Raw genomic sequence first — 14,449 nt, 5'->3', positions numbered from 1 at the left:
ATACGCCCTCGCTCAAATCCGTCAACTGCACATACGGTTCACGTCCACGCTGTCGCGGCATGCTACCAGTGTTAAAGACTGCGATGGAGCTCCGTATGCCACGGCAAACTGGCTGACACTGACGGCGGCGGTGCACAAATGCTGCGCAGCTAGCGCCATTCGACGGCCAACACCGCGGTTCCTGGTGTGTCCGCTGTGCCGTGCGTGTGATCATTGCTTGTACAGCCCTCTCGCAGTGTCCGGAGCAAGTATGGTGGGTCTGACACGCCGGTGTCAATGTGTTCTTTTTTCCATTTCCAGGAGTGTATATACATTGAAAGGCGAACGTGTAGGAAAGGACTGAAACCAGCACCATGTTTCAGGGCTTGCGATCTTTTTACGAGTATAGTTCATAATTTAATCTCTGACGGCCCCCTGTAAAACATAATTGTGGGTCGTGCCTGGATCTTGAAACAATAATTTCTGCAAGTATCACTTATTACCTGAAAACATGCAGTAGACAGAGTTCGTTCCTTTACGTATCTTATTTGAGACAGTGATGAAAATTAACAGTTTAACAGCAGCAATTCAGCTAGTGTAAAAGAAGATTACAGACAACTGCAACGAATATAGAACGTAGTAGGAGAGAGTTGCCCATATTGTATCGGCTCCTAATGTGTACCACTACTGTAAAATCCGTACCTCTTGCACTATTCGACATTTTGAGAAGTCATCTTGAGCTGCGTGTTTCTTGGGGCCATTTAGTCAGCTTTGAATTCTGTGCGTTGAGGCGCAGATCGTCTGTGCACATGTTTTAAACAAAGTGGCAACATAATTATGTATTTATGGGTGAATTTTGAGTTCGTAAGAGACATGGATTTTGGGGAGCGGAACGTAATGGATATTTGATGATTGTGAAAGAAATTCTTTTAAACATTTCGTTTGACACTCAGCAGCTCGACATGAATACAGCATTGCTGACTGGTTACACAGTGCTGTGTCACATCATAATTTTTAGTGAATTTAGTTTGATACTTTACGAAGTGCACCAGCATTTGGCCATGCAAACTGCGTAAGAAACGACTAAAGCTCACTTCTTGTTGTGTGTGCACAAATAGTATCACATTAAACAAGCTACCTTCATAAGCATAAAAATTCTTTCATAATTAAAATGTATTGAATTATTTTACGAACCTTTTCAAAAATACACATTGAAATTGTCTTTAAAATGAGCTTAAAACAAAACCACTTGCTGTTTCGACACTGTTCATATACATATACATGCTACCTTTAGCCTTAACCTATACACTAAAAAAATTAATGAGTTTTTATTGTCGCCCTTCTTTAAGGACCTCTTTATCGGCAGTTCTAGTATCGTCTCTCTCATACGATCCTCCTTAAAACTAGAAAACAATTTTGTTGCCGTGCTCTGTCCTGTGGCGTTATCATCGTTCACATCGCGAACGTTTCTGGCTGCGTAACGCCTCTATGGAACTCAAACAGAAGACTATGGCGGAAATGTTCCGATTTCTCCTCTTGGCACTCCATTTTCTAGCGTCCACAGCTCCACTCACTATCTCCATACGACGAAATTGCAATATGTAAAATCAAACAACAACAGTGAAGTACAAATAATATATGACAACCGATAAATAAAGCCATAGCAACCTGAGTACCAACATGCAAAACAAAAACGCTACGAACTTATGCACCAACGTTATATAATAGTATGCACCGCATATTGTCTTTGATAACATCCGAATGACTGCTCGATCATATCTTAGGATAACTGATTGTATGACACAGCCCAAAACTGAAAAAGAGAAAATGGTGATGTTCCCCATAATGTACCTCTATTAATTCCTGATATTGTATCGTTACAGTTTAAGAAACTTGCTCGTACATGAGCTCTAAAAAATGCGTTTAGTGTTATTAGTACAACATAATGTTTAGAGAGGATGAGGTGAATTTTCTAATGCGTTCTTTATGCTAAGTTTTTAACTAATTATCTTGTATTACAGTACAGCAAAAAGACGTTATGAAAAAACGGTGCACAGATGAATAGCGTTCAGCGGTAACAGTACATTTAAATGTCGATCGTGGATTAAACGAATGCGCACATATGTAAAATGTGCACAAGCCGAGAGTTAGGAGGATACTGAAAAGAAAGCAAACGTGGATGGATAGATTTTTGGCCGTAGAAAAATTTTTTTCCAGCGAAGGTGAAAACGATTCGGAAGAACATTTTCTTATATTAGAAGATGACGATCGGACTATGCACGTCGGACGTAAGAGAACTTGCTTTAGACATTGCAGGAAAAAAAAATTGCACCGTAATTTCTATGCAGAAGAAGCCATGGCAGGTAAAACGTGGACCGAAGGTGTCCATCCAAGAGACATCGTCGAATCTGACAGAAGCTTAAGGTCTAGCCGAGGAGGCTGTGAGCTTAAGAAAAGTCAATGTTGAAAGACAAAGAAAAAATAAATTAATTAAGCGAAGCAAAGGAGAAGAAATGTAGAAGTGCAGCTTCACACGTGAAAAGAAAATATTTTGAAGAACGTTTGTAAAACAGAGGACTGGCGTGGCGAGTTGTGCGAAGAAAATAGAATGGAAAAAAATGATGAATGAAATGATGAAATGCTTAATGTTGACAGATGAAAAGTGTACAGTTGTGAGGAAGGAAAGAAGCAAAGAACACATATTGTAATGTCTGCAAATACGGATATAAAATCTAAAATATGCGATATCATCTGAAACTTATAAGAGTAGTAGAAGTCTTCAAGCTCAAAGACATAAGCTCGCTCGACAAAAAGCTGGCCACCCCAGTGTGCATTTACAGATGAATAGTTAAGCCTTTACAGGTGGCACAGCAATCGAGTTACGTGCTCAGCCGCGTTCACACTTCAACTACGAAAGCATGAGACAGTAGCGATCGGCGACCCATTTATGTTTCAAGCGGATATTGTATGTAAACATAGGTAAATGTAAGGACGTGACAGTGGTGGATGGGGTAGTCGTGTTTATGCGTGTCCGTGGCGACACAGTGTGTAAATTGCCGGATTTGTTTGTGTTTCGCGGCGGGCTGTTCAGCGTGTCTGCAAACAGTGGTGTGAAACGCGTGGTCACGAAACACGACGTCAGTACTTTGGCCGCAGAAAGATCATGACTGAGAGGGACTGGAGACACTTTGCACGGCTTGTGAATCAAAATCGCTTCCAAACGCGACAATGAATTGCTGCAGGCAGTGAATGAAGGTCCATTCCAACCTGTTAGCGGCAGAACACTGCAATGGGAACCGCATGCAGTGAACATTTCGAGTCGGTCACGTTGCAAGCGGCCATTGCTCACACAGCCACATAAAGGCGACAGCAAAATAGCATCGATCTGCAGAAATGTGTGACTTGTTTTCTGAACTTTCCCCCAACTACATGTATAAGGATACTTTGCAAATCACACTTAAGCGCCTGGCAGAGATTTTTTTTTTTAAAAAAAAAGGTCTCGACTGGTCTGCAAAACCAACAGACTCCATAATAAATTTGTGAGACACATTAGAACAGCGGATAAAACGCAGACATCATCATCCCCGCAATTTGGTGGAATCGCGCTGTAAAATACTCAGCGAGTGAAACTTCCCGGCAGATTAAAACTGTTTGCCGGACCGAGACTCGAACTTTGCCTTTCGCGGGCAAGTGGTCTACCAACTGAGCTACCCAAGCACAACTCACGCCCTCTCTTCATGCCTTACTTCTGCCAGTACCTCGTCTCCTTCCTTCCACACCGCTGCAGAGTGAAAATCTCATTCCACTCAGCGAGTGGTTTAGCCTGGATACGGCGTCGCTGCACAATCTTGCTGTCTCATTTCCTAACCGTATTCAGGCGTTTATGAAATCCAGGGGTGGAATTACATGGTATTAAATGATGCTTGTAATGATTTCTGTATGGGTGACTAAATTTTTATTAGTCTAGTACAATTTATACATCCACTGATACAAATCAGGAGACTATATTAAATTGTACACTTGCAGATGTTTAGATAGTTAAGTGCAGTTGCGACAGATTTTTTACGTGCGTGCGTGCGATGCACCAACTGCGACGGATTATACGTTGCTGCTGCAATGCAATTTCTTTTATAATTTTTGTTCACCTACCTCTTTACAGCGGTAGATCTTCGCACGTAAACTCCTGACCGCAACTACTTACGAGATCACAGAAAAGCAGTGTTGAGGAAACTGTAACCTCATAGCTACACGCCGGAGGCCGCTATAAGTAAAATTTGCTGAAAATTGTCTATGTACTTTAAAGAAATGATTCGGAAAGGCGATGTCACTCGTACTTTAAACATGAAGTTCAAATTTAAACCTTCAATAGATCTTTATTGCCGTTAAGCAAGATCATCAGCCCACATTTACGAAAATTACTAAAGGTTCTGCTCACAGTTATCACCTTACCTAAAACAGCCAGAACTTTTACCTTCCCAAATTCCGAAACCAATTACTTGTCACACAGTCAATGATCGGCCAATTACTTCTGCACACGATATTCAGTGGTTGTCTTTAGTTAAAGTTTATGCTCGCCATAAAATACTCAGTAAGAATATACTCAGTACCGCCACGCTATATAATTCAAAGTTCACTCGTGATTTTCGTCGGAACGAATTATCACAACACTCTAAAGTTTTCATAAACAGTTTCTGGTCACTACCAGATACCATTAACACTGGAACATAACGCGGAAGTCATCCCAAGACTTCATCTTACACATAATGCGAAAAGTCACATCCAGCATAACCGCCTCCAATCAAAGCTAGCTCGCGATTCTCCTCTCACTCTCCCACTACTCAAAACTATATCTCCTCGCTAGGCGGCCAACCGTCTCGCTTCTCATTGACTGTCAGCACTTACGACCAATGAGAACTCACTTCTAGGGCGCGGCTCGCGCCAAAATCTATCAAGCACCAACCACTTCTCTAGGCTCATTGACGTCATCAAATTAAGTGACAAAAATGTCTCTAATTAAATAAACAAAACAAAATGAACTATAAGCTTTACTCTACATCTGGAAATTTATTATGTAGTCGCGAATGTTCTGGCTGTCTTATACATAAGCGTACATACTTGGACATCCGACATTCACTAGTAGGGGAACCACTAGTGGATTCGTTCCTACGTTACTGAGTTGGAACACTTGCCAGTTCCTGTAGCGAATTACATGAATGATTTTTAATAATGCCGAACGTCCCACATACCCTCACGCACGCATTCTTATTCACACGCACCCTAACACACAATACACATATTTACATAGACTTCTTGAAATTATTATTATTATAGGAAAGTCACAGAGGTTTTCTGAAACTAAAAACTTTCCAAATTTATATATGAACACTGAAAGTGTTATCAGATCATCTTACATAGTCACTGAAGGTGAACTATTACATCCAGAGTGTTTGATTCTCGCAGAATTACCGTTCTTTAAATCAGATACCAAGAAAAAGGTCCTATAGTTGCGGATGGCATTGTCTGAGTAATTTGGTTCAAATGGCTCTGAGCACTATGCGACTTAACTTCTGAGGTCATCAGTCGCCTAGAACTTAGAACTAATTAAACCTAACTAACCTAAGGACATCACACACATCCACACCCGAGGCAGGATTCGAACCTGCGATCGTAGCGGTCACGCGGTTCCAGACTGAAGCGCCTAGAACCGCACGGCCACACCGGCCGGCGATTAATTACGCTGTAATAAGTAAAATCACAAAAGTGGTAAAGTTTAGGCAGTTTATCGTTTTAAGATACCTGTTACAGGGGGCCCCCTTCTTGGGAGTATGTGGGTGGCAACCACACCGGCCCTTAGCTTAGTGGGGCGTTGCTTCCACTTACTTGTGTCAAGACTTCCGCTTTCTTCTTTCCTGTCGGCCTCTCTTGGTCAACTCTAGCTGCTTCGACCCCGACGGTATTAGGTTGCGAGGCCCGGGTGTGTCTTTCATTTTCATTTTCCTTTCTAACACATGGCTCTCGGTATAAGGAGAGCAACCTTACCAAGTGCCAGCGACCAGTAAGGGGCGGATGAGCGGGTAAGGAAGGGGCACCCCCTTGTCCCAGGGATGAGAAAATTGTCCCTAAAGGCGAAGGAACCATTAATATGGTCAACAGCAGGAGGATGCAGAAGGCAACAGGAAACCACTGCGTCAACTATCCCATACAGCATTCCGAAATAGAAATATGGCTACGTCCAATTCAAAATTTTCCGAAGTTTCAATTCCACCATTCGGATCTCCGAGGGGGAATGTCTTGGGCAAGGCTGTAAGGAGTAAAGGAATAAAAGAAAAGATGAGAATTGGAACATGGAATGTCAGAACCCTTTTAAAAGCTGGGAAACTAGAAGAGGTTAAGATGCTGATGGAAAGTCAGAGCTGGACATATTAGGAATCTGTGAAACTAGATGGGGCAGTAACGATGATTTTATGTCAGGGGATTTTAGGATGATTCACAGTGGTAGTGCTCGAACAGGAAGATATGCCGTCGCTATAATTTTGAGAGGAAAATGGAAGAACAACGTGTTGAACACATACCACTGCAGTGATACGATAGTGATCATTAAAGTTAAAGCAAAACCCACGGATCTGTGTGTAACTGCAGTTTACTTACCAACAACAAATAGCAAGGATGAGGAAGTAGAAGTAGTATTTGAGCGAACTGATGACTTAATGGAACTGCTTAAACAGAAGGACAGTCTCATCATAATGGGTAGTTTCAATGCATCGATTGTTGAAGATAACAAAGGATTATGGAATGGCAAGTTCGGGCTAGGAAAAGTGAATGCTAGAGGAGAAAGGTTGCTAGATTTCTGTGAACAGTATGAGATGATAGTCACCAACACGGGTTTTGAAATGTCCAAGAGAAGAAGATATACATGGAAAAGTGCAGCAGATGGAAAAAGGTATCATATAGATTATATCCTAGTCAAGAAGAAATTTATGAATCGAATAACGTCTACCCACTCATACCTTGATTGGAGGTCAAATTCATAGAGACTACTCTAAAATTAAATCAATGCAGATAAAGCCAAGAACACAAACAAATATGGTCAAGAATAAAACCGGTGACATACTTTTCGAATTAGGGGATGTATGCGAAAGATGGAAAGAGTATATCGAGGAAGTATGGAAAGAGTATATTGAGGAACTGTATGAAGGAGAAGATATTGCTAATGAGGGGGAAATTCTGGAAGAAGAGAGCAGTGAGGATATCGACATGAAAGGGCCACCAATATCTAAAGAGGAATTCAACAGTGCCTTGAATGATCTAAGTAATGGCAAAGCGACAGGCACAGATAACATCCCACCAGAAATACTGAAGGAAATTGGAGAATCAACAAAAGAGTACTTATATAAACTTATTAAAGAGTACTATGAAGATGGAAAAGAACCACCTACAGATTTGCTTAACAGCAGAACAGTAATAATGACAAAAAAGGAAATGCTGTGAACTCTGTGAACCATAGAACTACATCCTTACTATCCCACACTTCCAAAGTGATGTTAAACATAATAAAAAATCGAATAAAAAAGAAAATTCAGGCAAACCTAGGAGAAGACCAGTTTGGTTTCAGATCCGGAATAGGAACCAGAGAGACAATACTAGCTCTGAGGATGGTATTAGAAAGACGAATTGGAGTTGATAGGAGAACCTACTTGACCTTTATAGATTTACAAAAAGTATTTGACATGGTTAATTGGAAATTGTTATTCCGAACAATGAAGGAAATAAATCTTGATTTGAGGGACAGAAGATTACTCTGGAACCTGTATAAAAGGCAGGAAGCGCAGATAGAAGTGAATGGTGTGAAGAAGAAAGCAAAAATAAGGAGGGGAGTAAGGCAAGGACGCCCACTATCACCATACTTGTTCAACTTATTTATTGAAAAAAAAAAACACTGAAAAATGGAAAAGAATAACCAAAGGAATTAAAATTTAATGGGGAACGAATACACTGTATACGTTTTGCATATGCTGACTCAGTAAAGGGAATGGAATTAATGTTGCTAAAATTTGCCAAAATCCTAAGAGAATTTAATCTAAAAATAAATAAAAAGAAAACAAAAACTATGGTAGTAGGGAAGACAAAAGAAAATGGTAAAATTAATATAAACTAGAAGTTGATGTTCTAGAGCAGGTTGAGAACTTCTGTTATTTGGGAAGCACAGTCACTGACTACAATAAATGTATCACAGATATAAGGAGAATAATAGCCTTGGCAAAGCAAGCTTTCCAAAATAAAAGGAATTTACTAACAGACAATCACATAAACCTAGAAAGTAGGAAAAAGTTTGCCAAAACTTTTGTCTGGAGTGTCTCAACATACGGATGTGAAGCGTGGACTCTGGGAAAGGCAGAGAAAAAGAGTCTGGAAGTAGTGGAAATGTGGATATGGAGAATAATGACGAAAACAAGCTGGGTAGATAGAAAAAGTAATGAACAGGTCTTAAGAGAAGTGAATGAGAAGAGAACGCTGCTAAATTATATAGGAAGAAGAAAATAAAAAATGATAGGGCACATAATGAGACACAACCAGTCCCTAAAAATGTATTTGAAGGAAACGTTTTAGGGAAAAAACCAAGAGACAGGTCAAGAGCAACGTATTTTAATAACATCAAAGAAGATATGGGGATAAAATCGTATGAAGGATTGAAGAGAATGACAGTGGAGAGAGGGACGTGGCTAAATCGACAAGGCATAGCCTTTAGTTTATGCAGAATCGACAAAACGGCTTAAGATCGTCCCCCAGTGGTGCTGACAGAGATCGTATTAGTAAGTTTAAAAAGTTTATTATCTTGATCACGGAGTGTGGAGAGTTGGGTGTTTTCACGTGATGTATGGGGACGGAGCCAGGAGTGCTTGTCCCGTGTTGTTCAGGCTTCTCCAGCGCTGTATGATTTATTCCGTGCTCCCTGTGAACGTCGCGCCTGTCTTAATATACGAGGCCAAAGCTCTTCCCGCTATTTCTCACAGTGAAACACTTTGCGACGTGGGCAGCCATAAATGTTGATTTCGCAGGAAAACTTTGGCCCCGCCTGTTGCGTAGCTGCCACGGCGCAGGATCTCCCTGGAAGGTTGGGCGGTCTGAGGAAACTTCTGGCAAGAGGCAGCTCCAGAGCAGTCCAATATCGCCAGCTTCTTCACTCCGTAACTCCGAGGACTGTTACCACCCTCAGCCATTCCGTACGTACCTACTGAAGTATTATTAAAATACGACACAAGCTGCTCAAAATAAAGTTTGGATCACCCTCGTCACTTGCGTGATTCGTGTTTTTCTTCTGGAAGCCCTTTCCTCAATACTATTTTTTCCATGCTATTTCGAGACTGTTACCACCCTCAGCCACTCCGTAAGTACCTACTGAAGTATTATTAAAATACGACACAAGCTGCTCAAAATAAAGTTTGGATCACCCTCGTCACTTGCGTGATTCGTGTTTTTCTTCTGGAAGCCCTTTCCTCAATACTATTTTTTCAATGCTATTTCGAAACTGTTACCACCCTCAGCCACTCCGTAAGTACCTACTGAAGTATTATTAAAATACGACACAAGCTGCTCAAAATAAAGTTTGGATCACCCTCGTCACTTGCGTGATTCGTGTTTTTCTTCTGGAAGCCTTTTCCTCAATACTATTTTGACACCAAAAACGGTGCGTCAAGACGCCTGTGAAACTAAGGTGAGGTGAAAAATAATTTTGCATTCTCACTGCAGCGGGAGAGTAGTGCAGTTGTGCCAGTCTACAAAAAATGTGTTCAAATGTGTGTGAAATCTTATGGGACTTAACTGCTAAGGTCATCAGTCCCTAAGCTTACACACTACTTAACCTAAATTATCCTAAGGACAAACACACACACCCATGCCCGAGGGAGGACTCGAACCTCCGCCGGGACCAGCCGCACAGTCCATGACTGCAGCGCCTGAGACCGCTCGGCTAATCCCGCGCGGCTGTGCCAGTCTACAGTTCGTAGCCGCGCTCATTGGTCAGCCAGCGCCGATGTTAGTCATCGTGTGCAGCTCAGTCACTGTTGCCATCAAGTCTTTGTAGCTCCGTTCCAAGTTAATCTTCAGATTCATCGGATTCGACATTCAAGATTACAACAGATTAATTCGTCACTGCAAGATATGTGACTTGTAAATTACGTCATTCTACAGACGCTTAGTCTAGTCGCGTCTTTTATAATTGTCAACCATCATCGACTACAGCAAAGTTAAGTAATAAATACAGGGTTATTACAAATGATTGAAGCTATTTCACAGCTCTACAATAACTTTATTATTTGAGATATTTTCACAATACAAAAACTCAAAAAGTTGTTTGAGGCATTCACAAATGGTCGATATGTGCCCCTTTAGTGATTCGGCAGACATCAAACCGATAATCAAGTTCCTCCCACATTCGGCGCAGCATGTCCCCATCAATGAGTTCGAAAGCATCATTGATGCGAGCTCTCAGTTCTGGCACGTTTCTTGGTAGAGGAGGTTTAAACACTGAATCTTTCACATAACCCCATAGGAAGAAATCGCATGGGGTTAAGTCGGGAGAGCGTGGAGGCCATGACATGAATTGCTGATCATGATCTCCACCACGACCGATCCATCGGTTTTCCAATCTCCTGTTTAAGAAATGCCGAACATCATGATGGAAGTGCGGTGGAGCAGCATCCTGTTGAAAGATGAAGTCGGCACTGTCGGTCTCCAGTTCTGGCATGAGCCAATTTTCCGCGGGCTGCGCGTGAAACTTGCCCGCACGCGTTCAACCGTTCCTTCGCTCACTGCAGGCCGACCCGTTGATTTCCCCTTACAGACACATCCAGAAGCTTTAAACTGCGCGTACCATCGCCGAATGGAGTTAGCAGTTGGTGGATCTTTGTTGAACTTCGTCCAGAAGTGTCGTTGCACTGCTATGACTGACTGATGTGGGTGCATTTGAAGCACGACATACGCTTTCTCGGCTCCTGTCGCCATTTTGTCTCACTGCGCTCTCGAGCGCTCTGACGGCAGAAACCTGAAGTGCGGCTTCAGCCGAACAAAACTTTATGAGTTTTTCTACGTATCTGTAGTGTGTCGTGACCATATGTCAATGTATGGAGCTACAGTGAATTTATGAAATCACTTCAATCATTTGTAATAGCCCTGTATATTCTTATTTTGTACTGCTGCTAATTGCCGGCCGCGGTGGTCTCGCGGTTCTAGGCGCTCAGTCCCGAACCGCGCGACTGCTACGGTCGCAGGTTCGAATCCTGCCTCGGGCATGGATGTGTGTGATGTCCTTAGGTTAGTTGGGTTTAAGTAGTTCTAAGTTCTAGGGGACTGATGACCACAGATGTTTTAGTCCCATAGTGCTCAGAGCCATTTCAACCATTTGAACTCCTGCTAATTAATTGTGTTTTCCTGTTGTAGTTACCAAGCAGTCTTGGCATACTAGAAACCACGTTTCCACCTCCTTGTCTACCTCACGTTTGCCACCTCATGTTGATGGACTCGATTATGATGGAAGATCGAGAGCCATCAGAATAGGCGTACACACTAGCAACATCATTTGGACATTCGGCCGCAGTCGCTGTACACGGAGCATTAAGTACAGGTCACTCTCGGAAAAAAGTAAAAACGGCAAGCAGCCACTGTGAATAATACTATTTATTAGGAGCAAATAGCGCCGATACCGGTTTCGAACCGACAACTGCGTCGTCAGACAGCTGTTCACGTTTGAATTCATATTGTGATTTACGTGTGATGTTCGCTGATTGTGGTGAAAGTTGCTTGATGTGATGGTAACCAACAGCGAAAAAACAACAAAATGTAAAAGGACTAGTTTATTTGTAAACAGAGCTAAAATGAATTGTAATAACGTAAGCAAGTTCTTATTTAAGTTCTGCAGTTGTTTATGTTCTTACAAAATATGTACATGTACATTTACAATAAAATAGTAATTTTGATTACGCTTTTGCTGTAGGGCACTCCAAGCTGAAACGGTACAGTAGTTACCGCCCCATAAGCAGCAGGTTTCGTTGCTCGCTCACTCCGGGAATACAAACTGAGGCGGCTCCGCCGCCAATTTATTGCACGACGCGGCCGCAGCAGAACCCCATGTGGACGGATGGAGAGCGTGTTAGGTTTCATTATACATATGTATATATGTCGGCTATCATGTTTTACCTGAATGCAAGTTACGCACGTGAACATTCCTAATCCTCCTCAGACCTTTCCATAAAGCGTGACCAAATACCAGTTCGGGAACAGTAGAGGTAGTTCTGTAGTACAGTAGTGCCAACCTTACCCCTGGGTAGGGGATCAGAGAGACAGCACAGGCAGGTAAAAGTCAAAGACGTTCCAGTGTCACAAGATTTGGGGTGGAGAGGTTGGTCACGGCCAAGTGGTTCGACCACCCCCTCCACCGGGGCCCAGGAAGACGTCCGGGTGCCCGCCATATTCTAGGAGTTCTACAGAAGACGGGTAAGTGAGCAGACGTGCCCTCAGTGCGTCTGTCTCGATGTTCACAGGAAGAACGGTATTTGAACATTTGAACTAATTCTTTTTATTTCCAGCTTCAGATTATGTAGGGAAATGAACGTACGCAATGAAACGTCCCCTTAGAAAAATTTATACAAGACTGTGCTTAAATTGACACACAATACTTTTTTTAGCGCAACGCAATCTGACTTTCAAAAATCCCTGCAAAAGAATGGCCCTGACTAACATTAATCTATACCTTTCACAAATCACTTACCTCACCAAAAATCTCCGTTACCCGAACTACTGCAATACAGCGAGCGCCACTACTGCCAGCTAAATAAAAGATTCAAACTACGGAAGGCACTAACTACTGATAGGCATAGTTAGCAAATGAAAGATTTTGACAGAGAACAAACAATGCATTTACCTTAACAGTGTTGAAAAGTCATAATATATACATCAGTTCATGACATCGAGTCTTACAAATTTCAAAACTCCGCCATTTCTCTCCCCACATCCACCACTGCTGGCGGCTCACCTCCAACTGCGCAACGCTACGCGCTGTTCACATCCAGCTGCCGCTGCCTAACACTACAATGGCAGACGACAATGCAAACTAGCACACAGCACAGCCAGTGATTTTCATATAGAGCGCTACGTAACGTTGCCAATAAGAAAACCTAAACAGCCTACTTACAGTAATGATTGCTTTCTCGTTTATTTCGGAAATTTTGTGTGGGAACAGAGTTGGCTCCCATCCTTTGTACGAAGGCACGTGCTGCCCCGTAAGTTACAAAGTCGCATCAATAGTTCCGATGTATAAATTCTATCGCGCAAATCGAGTGCAACGAAGCATTTTCAAACGCGTGTGATTTATTTTGGTCGAAAAATTGAACTGCACTTTATGTGAAGGGGGTCTTAGAACACGTGGCTTGCCCCATGCTAGTAATAGTGAACGTGTTTGATCATTGGGTAGCCATATTATAACATCGAACAGTCACATCGTAATTCGCCGTCTAACGGCACGGTTAAATTAATTGTCGTTTCCACTCCCTTTGTAGTTGGATGTACTGACGTTCCACGTGGTCGATCGTCGTCAATTTTCAAATAGTGACAAAACAGATATCGCTCCGCTAAACTCCTTCGACCCCTGTGTCAATGTGTCTGGTCCCCAGTTTGTCCGTTATCCTCCTCTCACATAGTGGATGTTCTATGTACAGTAATGGTAGAATTTGGTGGTACACATTTGGCCAAACGCACAATAATGTGCGTGCAGGTTAGCATACATGATAGCTAAGCTATAAGTTGTAAAAAAAATTTTATCTCTGTAAAGTGGAATAATTACTGTAAATGCTGTAAAGTCGCATGATTATGTTTAAAATGAATAGTTATGAATGTTCGGAAAAGAAGAAGTGCAAAGATATAGTGGAAACAGCAAATAAAATGGCATGGGAAGAGTTTACAAAACAACTTGAAGAAGATGTGAAGAGCAATAAGAAAATGTTCTATAAAATGATGAAAAGTAAAAGGAAGGCTTCTGAGTGTACCAGTAAAGATGGAAACAGAGGACGGTACCGTGACTGAAGATCCAGGAAATATAAAAGATCTCTGGAAAGAACATTTTAAGAAGCTATTAAACGCTGAGGAGCAGGTACATGAGGAAACAACAAATAATGGAGAAATTGAGAGAAGTTGGGAAGCAGAATTAGGACAAATTACACGGGAAGAAATGGAAAAAGCTGTGAAGAAGATGAATGTGGGGAAAGCCCCAGGGCCTGATGAAGTATCAGTGGACATGATAAGAGCAGCAGGTCCAGTGGGAATGAATTGGCTGTATAGAGTACTATCAAGCGTGTGGAGAAATAGTAAAATACCTGGCGACTGGAGAACAGGAGACATTGTTCCCATCTTCAAGAAAGGCAATAACAGACTTTGTAAAAACTACAGAGGAATAACCCTTATGAGTCATACAGCCAAGATT

This window comes from Schistocerca cancellata, chromosome 1, assembly GCF_023864275.1.
Source record: "Schistocerca cancellata isolate TAMUIC-IGC-003103 chromosome 1, iqSchCanc2.1, whole genome shotgun sequence".
NCBI lineage: Eukaryota > Metazoa > Arthropoda > Insecta > Orthoptera > Acrididae > Schistocerca > Schistocerca cancellata.
Note: the sequence above shows the minus strand (reverse complement) of the source record.